At 37.6% G+C, this 6,790-nt stretch overlaps 1 non-coding gene across 1 annotated transcript; it reads left to right on the forward strand.

The window, feature by feature from the left end:
* The first annotated feature begins 6,003 nt into the window (after positions 1–6,003).
* Positions 6,004–6,075, forward strand: Trnap-agg (transfer RNA proline (anticodon AGG)). Its single transcript has one exon. It is a non-coding gene; the product is annotated as a tRNA-Pro (tRNA).
* The last annotated feature ends 715 nt before the right edge of the window (positions 6,076–6,790 follow it).

Here is a 6,790-nt window from a genome sequence, read left to right on the forward strand (position 1 = left end):
TTTACATATGTAAATATGTAGATTTCTTGAATATATACGTATGTATGGTGTGTTGTAGATGTATATTCTAGGCGCTCAAGCGTACGTTCGTTCGCTCGAATTGTGCTCCACGTACCCATGCCTAGGCGTATACTTAATTTTTCATTCCGCCAAGACACGCCGCAGTACCAACGCGTCTCATGAGGCATACTCATGCGGCTTATCGCATTGTAAATTAACTGTAAAATAAATTTATATGTTGCGCACCAAATATATTGCAGCTACCCAAATAAAGCAGCACATACACATATAAATACCACATAATCATAACATACATACATACATATTATATTTCCTTTGCCGCGTCCCTACTCACGCGAATTCAGGACTGCCGGGGGCTCTAAGGCTTTTATAGCGGATTAATTTTTTCGCGCGAGTACATTATACCGGCAAAAAATTAAAATTTCATAATAAACGTGGCAACAATCATGTCGCTGACAACCCGTAACCGCTATGAAAAAAAAAGCAAAGCAGAAAAAAGGTGTTTGTAAGAGCAAATAAAAATACTCGTGCATAAAAAATCTCCCGAGTTGATTAAGAAATTTATTGCTTTAGTCGTTGTTTACAACTGTCACTCATCAGCGTCGTTGACACTGACAGCGGTAGCAACGACAACAACAGCAACATTGGCAAACGCTTCGCTACGGTTGACAGCAATTGTAATGTATAAATATAAAGTAAATCTCGGAATTAACGCCTTTTGACAGCTTGTACGTGTATATATGTATGTACATACATATGTATGTTTGTGTGTAAATGAATATGTGCTCTTCGTTTGACTGACATATTTGCTTGCATTACAATGCCCTTTACGAGCATTTCAAGCTTTTATTGCATTTGCGGCATGAAAATGAATCCATGAGCTTAGCGCTAAAAATAGCAAACATGGATTACCGGCAAGCGCATGTAACCCAGAAAAAGCATACATACATATGTATGTATAATGCATACGATTGTCATCGAGATTAGATGTAATCTCTGGAGCGTGAGGCGGTTCAACAAGTTAATGATTGCAAAATATGTATGTAGATCCCTGCCTACTAATCTACATACTATAGCAGAGGCATTTGTAATCGCTATTTATGGAGCTATCAATTGCGAAGTGTTGAGCAGATACAGATAATGATTTTTTGTAAACTTTAAACTGCTTATGGATTATTAAAAAATATATATAATGTAAATATATTTAGTACAGTAAAAATAGAAAAAGTCGTAAACTGTTTTCTTAAAATCTCCTTCCTCACTTGGGGCGTTTTGCTTAAGGTGACGTGACAACGTCTTTACACTTGCAGTTAATACAAATCTTTATGATCGCTTTCAATCTAAAAAAATTCTTCTATCCAACTTAAATGGGATAATCAAACATAAGAATGAAATCAAAATTGTACTGAACTCGGAAAATGTTGACGTATGTGTGATATCGGAGACACACTTGACGTCACAAACCTATTTTAAAATTAAAAACTATGAAACTTACCATTCACATTACCAATTGCGCCCGTGGCGGAAGTGCAATATTAATTAAAAATACGATTAAACATTTTGAGGAAGAAAAACGTTCAACTGATAAGTTTCAAGCTAAAACAGTGACTATTTACGGAGTTAAAAGTTCACTCTCACTTAACTCTGTGTACAGTCCTCCAAGACATCAAATCCAATTTGAAGAGTACCAACACTTAATAAACAGAGACAGGAATAGATTCATAATGGGTGGAAATTTCAACGGAAAGAACACGCACTGATCCAAGGCTTACGACTACAAAGGGAAGAGAACTCTATAAAGCACTGAAATGAATCGGAAGTTATGTATTCTCGACGAACTTACCATCATATTGGCCATGAGATAATCAAAAGATTCCAGACCTGATAGATTTCTTCATTGTCGACAAAATATCCCGGAAATATTTGTCGATCAATCAGGGTTCTGACCTCGGAGCATTCTCCAATTTATTTAAGCTATAGGGAAACCGTCATATTTAAAGACAAAACTGCGGTCTTCTATAATAAACGTACATAATGGGAGTACTTTAGAACGATCATGGAATGTTACGAAAGTAAATATGATTCTATATTAAATACAGACCAGTTGGATTCTGAAATTTTACACTTTACAACAATTGTGCAACACGCAGCTTGGAAAGTACACCGGAATTAAGGAAAATTGTTGTAAACTCTTAATATCCTAATGATATAAGAGAAATAATTAAATTAAAGAGAAAACTATGACGTAAGTGGCATCAACCTCGTGGCCCAGCTAATAAATATATTTTAAATAAAGTTTCTAAAAATCTTAATCGAAAAATTTAGAGGTTCAAAAATGAAAGTTTTACAAATTATCTTCGGCCCCTCAGTAATGGAAGAAATTCCGACTACTCTCTTTGGAAAGGCTGTAAAAGACTACAAACACCAGAAACTCAAGTATGTTCCACTAAAATAAGTGCTGATAGCTGAGCCAGAGACAATTAAAAAAAGCAGAAGTATTTTCGGATTATTTAACCAAAATATTATCCCCACATGAAACACACGTAGATTATCACAGTCAAGAAAGCGAATAAATCTCAAGTTGCTCAAGCAGTGAGCTAAATGAGGAAATCAAAAATCTAAAAAACAAAAAATCCCCCGGTTACGACTTGATTACTGCCGAGGTCCTAAAAGAGGTTCCTCAAATAAGTATAGTAAAATTTACCAACAGGCTATAATCGCGTAAGCGGTGTCTACGCCAGTAAAGAAGAAGAAGAAGTCCGGGGTCAGTTATTATTTTGATGTTAAAGGAATGGTAAACCTTTGCTTAGTTCTGTGGATTCCTAAACTTATGTTTTAATGAAGTTCTGAGCAATCAACAGAACTGTTAAAAACATTATAAATGAACATTTAAGATACATACAATACACATATTTGGCAGAGACGTTATGTATATTAGTATGCCTTGAATATTGTAAAATAATAATGGCTCATCGAATTTAAAAGGTTATATAGCAAAAATCAAGCACTAAGAACCACTTTTTAATTTCCGTTAAAATTAAACAAGTAAAACCCTTCGGCTTCTCAACTTGCATATTGCGCATCTTTCTGGCTCTTTGTGGTAGTTATATGGTGTACTAAGCCATATTATGCTGTCAAGTTAAACATGCCCACTGACAGAACCCAAGGAAAATATAAAAAAGAATAAATATAAGAAAAATGGGAATAATGCTAACTGGCTGAGCCATCCATGTTGCAAGTAAGTTACTACTGCTTGCCGTGCCGCTGTGTTAACCTGATTTTTGTTGTTATCATTGCTGTAGTTTTTGTTGTGTGTCATGCCCCTTTTCCAAGTTGCCAATTACACTCTTTGACACCAGCAACAGCAGTTGTCAGTTGCCACTTGCCACTTGCCGCACAGAAACGCAACAGCAACACAGCACACACATATATATATACATAGAGTCACAGCTATGTGTCAACGGGTGGCAACATTGCTAGCACTTTGCTGGTGGCCATTTTTCTGCTGACACAGCTCGCTGTTCATGCTGCTGGCAGCATTAATACCATGTCGTTGTTATTGTGTGCATGTATGTGTTCAGCTGTTTGATGTTAACAAATAATGACATGGCAATTTGCAGATTTCATAGAATTTCCTATTCACACACACACGTACATAATATATTTCAGCCAAATGGCTTGTGATAGCCAGTATTTCCCCCCTTGTTTCGCTACAAACGCCTCACTTATGTCATATAAAATCCTCTTGCTGCCAGCAGCCAGTGAAACTTCATTAAAATGTCTGTTCTATTTTCTAATATTTTCATCTGGTTTTGTCGGCTAAGCGCGTCGACGATGGACGAAGTGTGGGAGTGCGTTGTGTCAATAGCATTCCGCGTGTTGTGTGCGTTTGTTGTGTTTGCTTGTCGCAATTGGTGGTATTAAATTTGTCAGCAGCATATCAGACAGCTGGCTGTTGCTTGTCTTGACAGCACAATCGGAAGTGCTTTTCAAATAGAGACACCGGCGAAGAAAAGTGTGGGTTCGTTGTGTTTTAGCAACGTTTGGCTTCGTATGAGGGATTACCTAAGTATGTAGTAGTGAGTTAGGGGATAATTGGATTTTTATCAAACGTGTCTGACCTGTTGCTACAAAAGACAAGTTTTATTGTAAACAAAAATTATGGTTCGACGTTTGATAGAACAATGGAATTGGAATCGAATTGTGACCTAAAAAATATATAATACAAAAAGCTTGTAAAGAGAAAACGAGAAGACGGATCAAAAGATCATCCAAAAATACTTAAAATTAACGGGAGTTAAGAAAAATCAATCGAATTTGTCGATTTTAGTTATGGGTTATACCCTAGAGTCATAGAAAAATACTTAACTTTGACTATTTATACCAGGAGTTAAGAAAAATCAATCGATTTTATTTCTCTTAGACCTTATTGAACATATTTTGAGTAAACTGAATTACCTGAGCGGTCGTCAGTCAGCCGTACTGTTTCGCGGAGAAAAATCTAAACTTAAAAGAATTATACAGGGGGTTCCGCTGGGTGGAGTCCTCTCCCCGCTACTGTTTAACTTCTACATCGAAACTTCCACAGCCACCAGAGGGAGTTTCCATAATCCCGTACGCTGATGATTGCACTATATTGACGTCGATGGCATATGTGCAAAGGTAAACAGCTATCTCTCCAACCTTTCTCGCTTCTTCTCTACACGGAACCTAATACACTCCCCCATCAAATCCTCAGCGACCATATTTACGAACTGGACGAAGGAGTATAGACTTGAACTTAATATTACAGTCGATGGCGTCAAGAATCCGATTGTTAATAACCCTAAGATTTTAGGTGTAACTTTTGATAATCTATGCTCCTTCACTCCTCATACGACCACGATTATCGCCAACGTACAGACCCGCAACAAAATCCTCAAGTCGTTAGCCAGCAGCACACGGGGAAAAGACAAAAAAAACGTTTTTGGCTACTTACAAGGCAATCGGCTGGCCGGTCCTCATCTGCAGGGGAATGCAGATAAATAAGCTACAGACTTCAAAGAACAGTGTACTCCTGACTATGACAGGATACCTCTTGATGTCTCCCATTGAACATCTACATAGTGAGACGCTTATGCTCCTAGTTAAAGGGCATAATGAACTTCCTCTCCAAGCAGTTCCTACTGGTATGTTTTCGCAGAAATCACCACTGCAGCCACTTGCTTGGAGCTGAACCGACTCCATGGAACATCAAGAGGTCTTTCCTCAGTTTCGTCGACGCCATCGAACAATACGCCGACCGGATTTCGGTTACAACTAACTTCCGATAAGTACTGACCGATATTCACAGCGTAGCTATCAACACCTTCACCGACTCCCTTCCAGTGAATGGCGTTCTTGGAGTCGAATCACCATCCATTGCAGACGAAGAGCTCGAGTTGCCGCGAGGAACGAGAGTGACCCTTGCGCAGCTTCGTTCTGGATATTGTAGCAGATTAAATTTCCACTTTCCAGAATAGATCCCGACATACCCAACATATGCTCTGCGTGCAATTCGTCTCCGCATGACACTGGCCATGTGGCACACAGACATGCTACTATCAGGAAAGTATTCTCTTCGAATTTAAATTTTTATTACTAGACTCTAAGTAAAATAAAAAAAAAATACATACAGGCACATACATAACCACATTTTAAATGTTTGTAAATATTTATTAAAGTATATCGATTTATAAAATTGTGCATCAGTCTTAAAATATTATTACCGTGTATAAATTATACTATACCATAAGTATGTTCATAGCGACTACCATATCTCTATTTAATATGCACAAAAATTCCAAATAAAGTCAATATCAACAGATATCTACGTATGTTTTGTCCAACGATCATGTATTCAAGCCAACCCATTAAATATTCAACGAATGAAACAAGTTTTTGGTCAACTAGCTGTGCATGGAATCAAGCCAAGTGCACGAAGCGGTTACGAATATTGCAACTGGCTCGTTGGTCTAGGGGTATGATTTCCGCTTAGGGTGCGGGAGGTCCCGGGTTCAAATCCCGGACGAGCCCAAGTACTATTCAGTTTTTTTAGTTAACACTAATAATTACTTCTTAAACTAATTGTGATTGATGCTTGAGTTTATTTGCAAATTTAGTGTTAAGTTTAAGCATTATGAGTACACTAAATAAAAAATCTCCTTTAAAATTTTTTTTGAGAATAGAATGCGGTTTTGCCCCACTGTACACAGTTTGCATACTCATGCAACATATTGTTACAGAGTATAATTGTTTTGTTCACCTCAGGGTTATTTGTATCACCAAAAAAAGGTCTACCATATATACACCCTGTCCAGAAAGTATCGGGAATTCTTCATTTAAATCTCCTGCATATATGGAAGGCAGGTAAATTTTTTTCCTAGGTTGGTACAACTGTTCTTAATTATGATGCCAAAAATTAGCGCGATCTGTCAACCAGGGTGTTTACAGCAGCTGTTTATGTCACTTACTTGACAGGGTTTATGTGTAAATAATCAGTTTGACGATAGGAGTTCAATTCAGAGTGACTGTCTGTATTTCCATCCGTCCGTTGCTTCTTGAGCAAAAATTTAAATATCGGAATGAAACTTGGTACACGGGTTCCTTGGCAAAAAGGCAGGAAGATCGCGTTGATGGGCGTAATCGGACCACTACGCTATTAATCGAAATCCTACAAAACTCCATAACTAAGCACACCATTAAGATATACATAGCCCTGCAGTTTGGTACAGGTAATTGCAGAAGTAAG

Source organism: Bactrocera dorsalis, chromosome 1 (assembly GCF_023373825.1).
Source record: "Bactrocera dorsalis isolate Fly_Bdor chromosome 1, ASM2337382v1, whole genome shotgun sequence".
In the NCBI taxonomy this organism is placed as follows: Eukaryota; Metazoa; Arthropoda; class Insecta; order Diptera; family Tephritidae; genus Bactrocera; species Bactrocera dorsalis.